Source organism: Nycticebus coucang, chromosome 12, assembly GCF_027406575.1.
Source record: "Nycticebus coucang isolate mNycCou1 chromosome 12, mNycCou1.pri, whole genome shotgun sequence".
Lineage (NCBI taxonomy): Eukaryota > Metazoa > Chordata > Mammalia > Primates > Lorisidae > Nycticebus > Nycticebus coucang.
In genome coordinates this window covers 101,037,313-101,050,451 of record NC_069791.1, presented here as the reverse complement: position 1 = coordinate 101,050,451, position 13,139 = coordinate 101,037,313, and the positions used below count along the sequence as shown (strand labels likewise).

The 13,139-nt window shown below is 43.7% G+C and overlaps 1 pseudogene across 1 annotated transcript; it reads right to left on the bottom strand.

Moving 5' to 3' along the window:
* Window positions 1-7,327: 7,327 nt before the first annotated feature.
* LOC128562325 (translationally-controlled tumor protein-like) lies at window positions 7,328-8,681 on the bottom strand (annotated as a pseudogene). Its single transcript, XR_008373406.1, has one exon. The product of XR_008373406.1 is annotated as a translationally-controlled tumor protein-like (transcript).
* Window positions 8,682-13,139: the final 4,458 nt, after the last annotated feature.

Genomic DNA, 13,139 nt, shown 5'->3' with positions numbered 1-13,139 from the left:
CTTCTACCCATTCTGTTTCCAACAGATGATATTACAAAGGCACTTTGATGGGAAATGTGGGATGTCTATAACAGCGTGGTCTGTTTCTGTGAGTGTGTTGATGGATAGGTGATTCATATGTCAGTGTGCTACTGAATTGTTCCTTCAGATTGATTTCTCCGGATTTCTGGGACTTGATCACTCGCAGGAGAAACTTTTTTTTTTTCTTTTTTTTTTGAGACAGAGCCTCAAGCTATTGCCCTGGGTAGAGTGCTGTGATATCACAGCTCACAGCAACCTCCAACTCCTGGGCTCAAGCAAGTCTCTTGCCTCTGCCTCCCAAGTAGCTGGGACTACAGGCGCCTGCCACAATGCCTGGCTATTTTTTGGTTGCAGCTGTCATTGTTGTTTGGCAGGCCGGACTGGATTTGAACCTGCTAGCTCAGGTGTATGTGGCTGGCACCTTAGTCACTTGAGCCACAGGTGCCGAGCCAGGAGGAACTTTTTGTGGTTCTATCATTGACCTGTTTTGAAAATCTGCCATCTCCACAATACTAACACCCTTAAAACCAGAGCTACATCAGATGTGTAATTAAGAGCTTTGATAGGAGACATGACTAAGTTGGATGTTTTCTCTAAAGCCATTACAACTGTGATTCTCTGTGCTTTTGGGAGTTTAGCAAAGAGGGATGTCAGGGAGGAAAAGACAAATGACAGGGAGGAAGGAGCTCCTTACACTAGTTATTAAAAAATGACTGGGGGGTGGTGCCTATGGCTCAGTGAATTGGGTGCCAGCCCCATATACCGAGGGTGGCGGGTTTGAACCCAGCCCCGGCCAAACTGCGACAAACAAATAGCCAGGCATTGTGGCGAACGCCTATAGTCCCAGCTACTCAGGAGGTTGAGGCAAGAGAATCGCCTAAGCCCAAGAGCTGGAGGTTGCTGTGAGCTGTGATGCCACGGCACTCTACCGAGGGCAACAAAGTAAGACTCTGTCTCTAACTAAAAAAGAATGACTGGGGTTGGGTAAAAATGAGCAAAGGTGTATTTGTGGGGCACAAAGCTATAGCATGAACGAAGGGAGGTAGTGATACCTTAGGCTAAGGAGATAACTCTGTGTCCTTTTCCTTCTCCCTTTTATTAAAGCTTAGGATTTCTTAGTTTTACCTCCCCTTTTCCAGGTATAGTGATGAATTTGTAGGAACCATTCCCTCTTGCCTGGCCTCAAGGGCACACCTATGAGATACTGTTTCTTCTACATGTTTGCTCCTTACCTCCTGATCCAGGCCCTTTTCCCTGCCCCACTCTGTTTTCTTTAAAGAGCACTATTTTAACTGAGGAACTTTACCTACCTTGTTTTCATTTTTACTTTTCTTTTTCTTTCTTTCTTTTCTTTTTTTTTTTTCTTTTAGATATTTATTTATTTATTTTGCAGTTTTTGGCCAGGGCTGGGTTTGAACCCACCACCTCTGGCATATAGGGCTGGTGCCCTACTCCTTTGAGCCACAGGCACCGCCCTTCTTTTTTCTTTTCTTTTCTTCTTCCTTTTATTTATTTATTTATTTATTTTGAGACAGTCTCACTCTGTTGCCCTGGGTAGAGTACTGTGGTGTCGTCATAATTAATAGCAACCTCAAACTCCTGGGCTCAAGCAATCCTCTTGCCTCAGCTTCCCAGAGGGCTAGAATTATAGGTATGAGCCACCTGCACCTGGCCTGTTTTCATTTTTATAGATAGATGCAATATTAAAGTTGAATGGATTTAAATGTCATCACTGTCTGTAGTTTAACATTTGACCTCTCTTAGTCAACCATATTATATTTCATATATTTTACTGTTGCATAATTTCTAGAGATGCATGGGAGGATGGGGACCCATTTTTGATTCTAATGGTTTAGAGAGCTTTTCTCTTCAGGCAGGTGGGTGACATTTGGCTGGAGATTCTTTTCTGTCTCTCTGTTTTCTTTTTTTGGAGACAGAGTCTTACTATGTTGCTCTTGGTAGAGTGCCGTGGCATCACAGCTCACAACGACCTCAAACTCTTGGGCTTAAGTGATTCTCTTGCCTCAGCCTCCAAGCAGGTGGGATTATAGGGGCCTGCCACAATGCCCCACTATGTTTTGGGTGGGGGTTGTCATTGTTTTTGTTTTTGTTCTTTTTTGAGACAGAGCCTCAAGCTGTCGCTGTGGGTAGAGTGCCATGGCATCACAGCTCACAACAACCTCCAACTCCTGGGCTCAAGAGGTTCTCCTGCCTCTGCCTCCCAAGTAGCTGGGAGAACAGGCATCCGCCACAATGCCTGGCTATTTTTTGGTTGCAGCCGTCATTGTTGTTTGGCAGGCCTGTGCTCGATTCTAACCCGCCAGCTCAGGTGTATGTGGCTGGTGCCTTAGCCGCTTGAGCCATAGGCGCCGAGCCTGTGTTGTCATTGTTGTTTTAGCAGGTCCCGGCTGGGTTCGAACCCGCCAGCCTTGGTGTATGTGGCTGAGCCGTACTCACTGAGCTATGGGCACCTAGCCCTTTTCTCTTTTTGGAATCTGACTATGATGGGGAAAATGACTATATTGGTCATACAAGTCATAAAGAATTGAGTTTAAAACTGTGTTAGTTAGGATTCAGTTATTATATGTACTGAAATAATCTAGAAATAGTTTAAACCAAAGGAAAAAAACCAAATTTTTTGTTTTTTTTGAGACAGAGTCTTTTCTCAGCCTCCCAAATAGTTGGGAATACAGGAGCCCACCACATGCCCAGCTAGTTTTCAGAGATGGGTTCTTGCTTTTGTTCAGGCTGGTCTTGAACTCCTGAGTTCAAGCAATCCATCTGCCTCAGCCTCCCAGAGAAGGAAAAATATTTAAAAGATTCAGTTTTGTATCATGAGATCTAAGGCCAGGAATACCACTGTGTCTCAGGAAAGGGCCTGAAGTAGGAACTGGAAAGCCATCAATAAGCCAGGTAATTTCTTGCTTTACTTGCTTCATTCACTATGTCCTCTATGCAGACTGGCTGTCCCTGCTTCCAGTTCACATGTGCGGCAAGAAAATGCCATCCTTAGCCCTCCCAGTTATAATTCCTTATATTCAAGAGACCAGTTAAGACTCAGTGAAGATCTGTTCAGCCTGTTTCCAAATGTGTTTTCATGTACCAGTCTTAGCCTAATCAACAATGTTGAGCATAGAGTCCCAGAACACAAACCTGGGTGTTGGAAGCCTGGCCTGAAGGAGGGGTTTACTTCAGATATCCTTCCTGCTAAACCATATTGCCAACAACTCATCATTACTGGCATGATTTTCATATTTCAAAATGAATGAGAAACATCTTGTAGAGACAGTGGTTGAGGTAGAATCTATGACAGGAGAAGCCATACAAAAGGCATGGGTTTGTACAACACTTCACTTTTGTCCAATTTTACAGTAGAGGCCTTGAAAGATGCAAGACTTGGTTAAGAACTTATCATCTGCCTCTACTCTAAAAACCACATTCTGTTCAAACAAATGCGTAACTGGATTATTTGAAGGTTTTTTTGTAGTAAAGAATGTAGGCTTTAAAATAAAAATTACTCTTGGAAGGCTGAGGTAGGAGGATCACATGAGCCCAGGAGTTTGAGGTTGCAGTGAGCTATGCTGACACCACAGAATTTGCAGGCAACAGAGTGAAAAAAAAAAAAAAACCCGAAATTATTATTGGAAGACAATTTGTAAGCTATTGGTAGAGAATGCCAAGAAAAAAACGTTTTTCCAAAATAGATTTGTTTAAACAGGCCCCTAAATTGATGGGAGAATGGATGTTTTCATGTTTCTTGAGAGCGATTGTCCTTTCATAGAAATAGCACCAGTTTTGGAATCAGAAGACTGGATTGGGCCTCAACTCTGACACGAGCTTTGTGGCTTTAGGCAAGTTATTAAGTATCTCTGAGCTTCAGTTCTACTTCTGTGAAATAGGGTACATTTTAAGATCTACTTCCTAGCATCAAAAAGAGGATGTGAATTTACGCACATTATGTGCTTGGCATTCTTCTTTACACTTAAGGAATTGGTAGATACGATTGTACAGAAATTACTGATTAAGCTTGTTTGTTAATAGTCAACTGTTAATGAGAAAAGAGCAAGTTGTGCTTGAGTGTTTATTTTTTTAAAGCATAGGCTGTCCATTACACACACACACACACATATATATATATATATTTTATAAGCATTTGTTAATGTTTCCTACACTTAGGTGTTTAATAAAGAGTTATATTTTTATTTTTAAAAGAAAGAAAAGAGGCTGGGTGTGGTGGCTCAGGCCTGTAATCTTAGCACCCTGGGAGGCCAACATGGGTGGATGGCTTGAGCTAGGGAGTTTGAGACCAGCCTAAGCAACAGCGAGACCCCATCTCTACTAAAAATAGAAAAATTAGCCAGGTATTGTGGCAGGTACCTTGTAGTCCCAGCTTCTCAGGAGGCTGAGGCAAGAAGGATTGCTTGAGCCCAGGAGTTTGAGATTGCTGTGAGCTAGACACTAGGGCACTCAACCCAGGGAAACAGAGTGAGACTGTCTAGAAAGAAAGAAAGAAAGAGAAAGGAAGGGAGGGCAGGAGGGAGAGAGGGAAAGAAGAAAGAAAGAAAAGGAAAAGAAAAGAAAAAAGTTTTTGTGTGTGTGTCATGAGAAAGGCATCCCTGGCATAAGCCTTTTTGTTTGGGTCATGAGATCCTTTTAAAAAAACTGTAGTAAAGTACACATAACATAAAATTTACCAATTTAAACATTTTTACATGTATAGCTAAGTGTATTAAGTACATTCACATTGTTGTTTAACCATCCCCATCCATCTCTAGAATTCTTTTTATCTTGCAAAACTGATACTCTGTCTCTACTAAACACTTAAATCTCCATCCCCCACCCCCTCCCCCAGTCCCTGGTAACAACCATTCTCCTTTCTGTCTCTATGAATTTGACTCTCCTAGGTACCTCATACAAGTGAAATCATACAGTATTTGTCTTTTTGTGACTGGCGTATTTCACTTAAAATGTCTTTAAGGTTCATCTAGGTTATAGCACGTGTGAGACTTTCTTCAATTTTTAAGCCTGAATAATATTCTATTGTGTGTATATACCCATGTTTTGTTTATTCATTCATCCAATTGTGGACAGTTGGGTTAGTTCCACCTTATTGAGAATAATGCTGCTATGAACTTGGGTATACAAATCTCTTAGGGGCCCTGATTTCAATTCTTTGGGCATATCCCAAGAAATTGCTAATCATATGATAGTTCTTTTTTTTTAATTTAATATTTTAATTTTTTTTGAGACAGAGTCTCACTCTGGTGCCCTGAGTAGAGTGCTATGGCATCAGAGCTCACAGCAACCTCAAACTCTCGGGCTTAAGTGATCCTTTTGCTTTAGCCTCCTGAGTAGCTGAGACTACAGGCATCTGCCACAACACCTGGCTAGGTTTAGAGACAGGGTCTTGCTCTTGCTCAGGCTGGTCTCAAACTCCTGAGCTAAAGAGATTCAGATATTTTAAATTTTTTAATTTTTTAAATTTTAAATTTTTAAATTTTTAATTTTCTGAGGAGTCACCATAGTGTTTTTCACAGCAGCCAGATAATTTTGTATTCCCACCAACGGTGCACAAGGGTTCCAATTTCTCCATTAGCCAATGCTTGTTTTCTCTCTCTCTTTTTTTTTTATAGTAGCCACCCTAATGGGCATAGGGTAGGATCTCATTATAATTATTGATTTGAATTTCTCTAATAATTAGTGAAATTGAGCATCTCTTCATGTTTGTATTGGCCGTTTGTGTATGTGTTGTGAGCTCTTGATTAAGACATCACTGCCATATGTTGATGGTGTGCCCAATTGTAGGAAAAGTACTTAAAGGGGCAAAATGCTATGCTTTGAATCTCTAGAGACAGTAGATTAGTGGTTGCCAGGGACTATGAGGTGGGCAGAGGGAAAATGGGGATGAATTGCTGATGAGAAGGGGCTTCTTTTGGAGGGTAATGAAATGTTATAAATTAGATAGAGGTGATAGTCACACAATTCTGGGAATATCCTAAAAATCACTGAACTGTGTATTTTATTTATTTTTTTATTTTTTGCAGTTTTTGGCCGGGGCTGGGTTTGAACCCACCATCTCCGGCATATGGGGCCAGTGCCCTACCCTTTTGAGCCACAGGCACCACCCTTTATTTTTTATTTTTGAGACAGAGTCTCATTTGTTGCCTGTGGTAGAGTGCTCTGGTGTCACAGCTCACAGCAACCTCAAATTCATGGGCTTAAGAGATTCTTTTGTCTAAGCTTCCCAACTAGCTGGGACTATAGGTGCCCGCCACAATGCTTGGCTTTATTTTTTTTAGAGACCGGGATCTCACTCTTGCTCAGGCTAGTCTCAAACCTGTGAGCTCAGGCAATTCACCCGCCTCGGCCTCCCAGAGTGCTAGGATTATAGGCGTGAGCCACTGTGCCCGGCCTTGAACTATATACTTAGAATGAATTTTATATGAACTATATCTCAATACAGCTGTTTTAAAATGCTTCCTTTTGAAAGCAGAACTAAAACAGTAACTGTGACAGGAACCACTTCATTACCTAGCTCTATCAAGCAGGAGTGGACGTTGCAGACTTTTGGTGACTTGACATTTCTTCCCAGAACTCCAGTCGCTGCCCTTCTCCCTCCAGCTTTCCCAGTCAGTCCTTATTCCTTCATTCTGATTCTGTCTTGTGTGAGTTTCTTAGTTTCTTCTAATCTAGGAAACCTCTTCACTTAATCCGAAGGGGCAAGCAAACCTCTTTAGGCATTTAGAAATAGAAAGTCAGACAGGGAAGAGTGAACCAGTATCTGTAAGGCCTCACACCCCAGCCCCAACCCCAACTTTGCAGTACATCAGTGTTGGAGGCAGCAGCTGCCTGAGCTGTTACACAGCAGAGACCCATTGAGAGGGCCTTAAACATACCCTCTCAATTCCCATACCTAAGGTATTCCCTTCCCTTTTCTGTGGGGCCTGAAGTTCCACCATCATTTCTTTTTCTTTTTCTTTTTTTTCCAACTGAATTAGTCTCTTTTTATTCTCTTGGTAATTTCTTCCACAGTCACTGCTTCCGTTGTAGGTGATGAAATGTGTTACGGCTCCACATCAAGTGTTGGCACTGCTATGAGCATGGTCTCTTCCTTTACTGTAACTCAGAATTAAAACTTTTGGTTCCTTTACATTCCAGTCTCAGGAGTGGTTTCCACTGTAGAATTTATCTGATGACAGTCTTATGCTTTCTAGTAGTGGACTACAACCAGTCTCTAGCTTCTGCAGGAACACCATAGGATGGATTTAGTTTAGAAGTGTATTAAACTAAAAGGCATTCTCTCGAATGAGTTTAAATGCATTTTATTTTTAAACAACCTACATGACATGTTTTTCCTTAAAAACAATGCCTCCACTCCAAATAAATCACAGTCAAAATAAATGAAGAGCTCAAGATGACATCAGTCCCGTTTGTCTTAAGTCCCGGTGTTGTGTGGATGACAAGCAGCAGCCAGTTATGATGACAGGTGATAGATCCAAAGTAATTGCCAAATTTGTTAACATTTTTCCATTTTTAAACCATCCTTAAAGAAAATCATATATGGGGTCACACCATCCTCATGGTAGTCCGGGAGAGCAACCATGCCATCTGGATTCATGTTTTCACCAATAAAGAACTGGTAGTTTTTGAAATTAGCCAGGATGTGCTTGATTTGTTCTGCAGCCCCTGTCATAAAAGGTTTTACTCTTTCTGGTCTCGGTTCTTCAAGTTTGCCTTTGATTGACTTCATGTAATCTTTGATGTACTTCTTTTAGGCTTCTTTTGTGAAGCTGGTTTCCTGCAAGTGATGGTTCGTGACAATATCAACATCAGTGATAACTGTGCTTTCCGTACCTTTGCCCTCAGGTCCTTCAGCGGAAGCATTTCCACCAATGAGCTAGTCATCAATGTTACCCTCTGTCCTACTGACCATCTTCCCCCTCCACCTCCAAGCATAGGCCGTCCGCGATCTCTCGGATCTTGTAAATGTTGGAGAACATCTCATCATGGCTGATGGGGTCCCGGTAGATAATCATGATGGCGGCTGAAGGGAGACAGCGGTGGCGCTAGCTTTGCAGGAGCCCGGAGCTCGGAGCGAGCGCAGTGAGCTGAGCTGCGCTAGGGGGGAGCGGGCGGAGCGGGCGGAAGAGGCCGATTCAGCCGCTCCCCAACCTCATATAGAGGGCACGTCCCTTCGTCATCGCCCGCTGCCCCACCATCATTTCTTATGGGTTGATAACACAGTAGCCACTCACCTCTTGGCCCTTAATAAGTTTGTGATATCAGCCTAACTGAAGCAAGGTTTTGAGGGTACAAGAGTCAAATAAGGTTTGGGTAAGTTGGGGAAGAAGTATTCTTAATTGGTGGGATAGCCCTGGACATGTGGCCATGGGGCAAGATGGGTCTCTGGTGGTTCCTTAGCCAGCCAGAAAAACCCACCATGTCCCTGGTACTAGTCTTGTATGTGTACAAGGAGATTTCCTGAGGCTTCATTCTGCTTGTATCCAACTTAGTGAGTCTTTCCTTGGAAACTCTAGAGCAGGGGTCCTTAAACTGCAGTCCGCGGGCCACATGAGGCAGTGTGATTGTATTTGTTTCCGTTTTGTTTTTTTACTTCAAAATAAGAAAATGTGTCAAATGGTCTATGAAGCGAGTGTATGATGCCCCATGATCATATCAATGTATACAGTTATGATTTAATAAAAAAAAAATAAGATATGTGCAGTGTGCATAGGAATTTGTTCATAGTTTTTTTTTAAAAACTATAGTCCGGCCCTCCAACAGTCTGAGGGACAGTGAACTGGCCCCCTGTTTAAAAAGTTTGAAGACGCCTGCTCTAGAGGGTGCTTCCTTGCAAGGTCACTTCCTGGCTTAGTAAGAAACATCAGTGACTAATAAAGTTAGAGGAAAGATGGCAAATACTTTAAGGTTAGAAGTACTAGAAACATCTTTAGGTAGAGTTTGGGTAGACCCTGTCAGGACCCTCTGGTCCAACAGTGATACCTCTACAGGTCTTAGGTTTTACCCCTTCCTCCATCCTTTTCAACATGAGGAAATGGGTCCAACCCAGGAAGTGACTGGCCCTCGGTTGCATGTCCAACGAAAGTTGGAGCCAGAGCTCAGCTCTCTTGCCTGTGCATGTTCCACTCATGCTCCACACACCCAGCCTCGCCTGGCCAGCAGCCCCCATGTCTGGAGCATCCACTGCTGAGTAGGGTCACCCATGACAGATGCCAGCCTCAGCCCTCTGCAGAGGGCCTCTGTCCATCTGAGCCACAAATGTCTGACTCTGCCTACATATTGCTCCTTTCTGTGGAGCAGTCACTCTGCTTTCTGTGGAGCAGTCACCTCTCATGGTTTGCATTCTACCTTCTTGGCTACAGCCCCCCTCCTGCACCATCTGGAACTGGCTGAAGCTCTTGTTCATGCTGCCCACCCCTTTTGCCATCTTCTGCCTTGTGTGGGCCCACACCAGCACAGATTTACTAAGTACAGAGAGTTCTCTTTTTATTTATTTCTGATTGCTTAGAGAGGAAAAAAATGTTGCTTCTCAGACTTCAGAGTCCTAGCACTTATGTAGCAACAAGTAAAACAAATTGTTTGCACCATCTTCCCCTTGGTATTTAGTGCAACCCCTTAGGTGTTCTGCTGACACACAACTCCCAGCCTGGACCAGTGTCAGGTATGAAGTCCGTGGGGTTAGAGGGTTCGATCCCTGGCCATGAGGGCTCTTCTGTCCCTGTGGCCTTCAGGCTTATTGTTGTTTTTGTTGTTGTTTTGAGATGAAGTCTCATTCTGTTGCTCAGGCTAGAACGCCATGGCATAAGCCTAGCTCACAGCAACCTCAAACTCGGGGGCTCAAGCAATTTTTCTGCCTCAACCTCCTGAGTAGCTGAGACTAGCCCACCACAAGACCTAGCTAGTTTTTCTATTTTTAGTAGAGACAGGGTCTTGCTCTTACTCAGGCTGGTCTCAAACTCCTGAGCTTAAGCAATTTGCCTGCCTTGGCCTAGAGTGCTAGGATTATAGGCATGAGCCAGTGTGCCTGGCCCTGTGGTCCTGATCTTTTTCTCTGAGGTCAGGTGTCCTAGAAAGCTTCGGAATCTTGGAAAGTCTGGTCTCTACTCATCCTTTATACAAAGGGCAGATGCTCCCTTGCTTCTCCTCTCTGTCTCTGTCCTCCCTGCTTTGTCTTTCCTCCATCTTACTCCCCTTCTCTGCCTCTCCATCTTATTTCCATCTTCAGGTTTTCTCACTGTTGTGAGCAGACATCATCCAGTAACTATCTATGTGTAATGCTGTATCAAAGCTGTGGCTATTTTCTGCACGCAGATATGATACTGCAATTGGCCTCTGTCATTATCATGTGGAATACCAGCCATCTGGGAATCCCTCAGATCAGAAATCAGCTTGGGAAGTTGGGCTAGTTTGAGGGTGGGTATCTCCTTCTGTTTTAACTGTGAAGATGACAATGAAGAGACTTTTTTGCCTCTTGACGTGGGTGTGATGGGAAGAAATAAACACAGTGGGCTGTGTGGGAGTGGAACTAGCAGTGGAAGTTACTTCCCCACCTGGAGTTTCTCTTTGTGGTGTTGAACGGTAGGTGCAGGTTATGCTTCCACTAGGGAGAGTGTGCCTAGAGCCCTTACCCTTCTTTGCCATGAACCTTTTGTAGTCATTGGCTCTTTTATTTCATCAAGAAGGGGCCCAAAAAGCAGCTGTGAAGCAATTGTCTCCACTTTGTAATCAGGAACCAGCTATCCCAGCCCTGGTCTCTTGTTCTGGCTACACCCAGTGAGTCAGTGGTTCCTCTGTCTCCTCTTGCTCTATTCTGGTAAATGAGGTACCATCTGCTTGGATCCCCTTCCTCACACTGATCTGCCCAGTTAAGACCAATTGTGCTGGAACATTCTGGATTAGATGGCTCTCCTCCATGTTCTTGCCAGCATCCATGAAAGCTTTTATCTCCTGTGTCCCGATTTCCTGTTGACATGTCTGTATCCTCCATTACATTCTGGGCTCTTTGAGAGCAGAGATGCAGAAATGAATCGTGCTAGCTCCATTTCTGTCACTTGTTGAGTGAATGAATGAAGGAGCAGTTAACGCAGCCACATTGGCAAACACGTATATGTGTTCCAACCCTTTTTGATGAAGTGAAATCTCCAGATGGAAATATGTTTACCTGGGATGTAGAGAGGGAAGTGTAAACTGTGTTTTCACTGATTGTATAGTATACTATTAATAGTTTTGCTTGCTGCTGTAACAAACTGTACAAATTTAGTGGCTAAAAACAACACATATTTATCATCTTGGAATTCTGAAGGTTGGATGTCTAGAATGAGTCTCCCAGGCCTAAAATCAAGGTATCTGCAGGGCTGTGTTCTGTAGGCTTCAGGAGAATCCCCTTAACCTCTCCAGCTTTTATAGTTGCCTGCATTGCTTTGGCTTATGGCCTCTTCCTTGTGTTGTTTTAGATTTTTTTCTGCCCTTGTCACTTCTAGCACTCACTCTGATCTCCTGCCTCTCCCCTATAAGGACCCTTGTATATTGGGTCCATATGAATAACAAAAAATAATCTCTCATTTCAAGATCCTTAGTTATATCTTCAAAGTTCCTTTGATCATGCCTGGTGACATTCACAGGTTCTGGGGATGAGGACATGGACATCTTTGGGGAGGTCATTGACCAGCTTAACACATTCAGAAAGCTGCAACCATACCTTCTTATCTGTATGTGTCCAAGTTCTTCCCATCATTCAGGACATGTGTTGTCTCCTCTAGAAAATCTTCCTGAATCCCCTTTATCTCCAGCTAGATGCTCCTCAGCCTCAGTTCTGTTGCTGCTCTCACAAGGAGCACTTCTCTGGTCAAACCCAGCCCCTCCTTGGTCTGTGCATCTCTGCACCTTTCCTCTAGGAGCAATGCTGAGGAGTTGCTCTCTGGAATGGTCCCAGTTTGACCATTCAAGGCCATCGTCTTCCCTCTTCCACAAAGCTCCTCTTGCCCCTGTCAGTCTCATGCAGAGACCTCAGTTGGGTGAAACTCATGACACCCTCCATTTTAATGACTACTACAGTCCATTCCAGTTCTCTGTTTGCATGTTAGTCTATGGTCTAGACAAACAGTGAGTATCTTGGAGCACAAAACTGCCTCTGAAGAATCAGTACTAAGTGCTGGCACAGAGTTTGGCGCATAGCATGTGTTGACAGAATGGTGTGAAACAATGTCTGCTGTTTGAACTTGCACAGCATTCACCCTACAGAGTACGAAGTGCCTTTGGACAAGGAGATGAGTATTCATTGCTCATGTGCTCATTGCACATCCTAGGGCCTTCTTCCCAGGACTGGAGGCCCTTCACTCTTCCCTATGTCATATCTCTTGCTACTCTCTGAAACACAAATCATTTTTAAAATTTGAAATCAAACATCAATTTATTGATTTACGTTGTGAAAGAAAACTGCCTGGCTAACTAAATATTATTTCTCTCTCGTTGCAAGAAAATCTACCCTCAAGGGCAACTTGGCATCACAGAGTTGCTTGGTAAGCAGAGTATTCAGATAAGGTCAAAGGGAGTGTGCCCACACTCAGAGGACTGTGCAGGGTTGGGCCAGCCCAAGGCAGACAGGCCATAGCCCCATGGGGTGCCTTTTTTCAGCAAGCAGGACAGCTTGACAGCTGGGCTATCTCCGCAGGGCAGAATGTGCTGGGAGCACGCTCAGATAGTCTTAAGGTGCTGGGGTGATCCTTGGCACAGTATGGTCCCTGGTGAGAGCAGTTTGCTGCATCCTACTGGGGACACCAGTGATGTTTGACTTGGGTGATTTTCCATCCCTCAGATAACTAATTATGATCCTTCTCTTTCTCCCTCCTTCCCTCCCTCCCTTCCTCCATCCGTCCCTTCCTGTGTTCTGCCTTTCTTTATTTCTTCCTCCTTTCTGTTTTTTTTTTTTAATAGAGACAGAGTTTTACTTATTGCCTTTGGTAGAGTGCCATGGCATCACACAGTTCACAGCAACCTCCAACTCCTGGGCTTAGGCGTTTCTCTTTCCTCAGCCTCCTGAGTAGCTGGGACCACAGGCGCTTGCCACTTTGCCCGGCTAGTTTTTTGTTGCAGTTTGG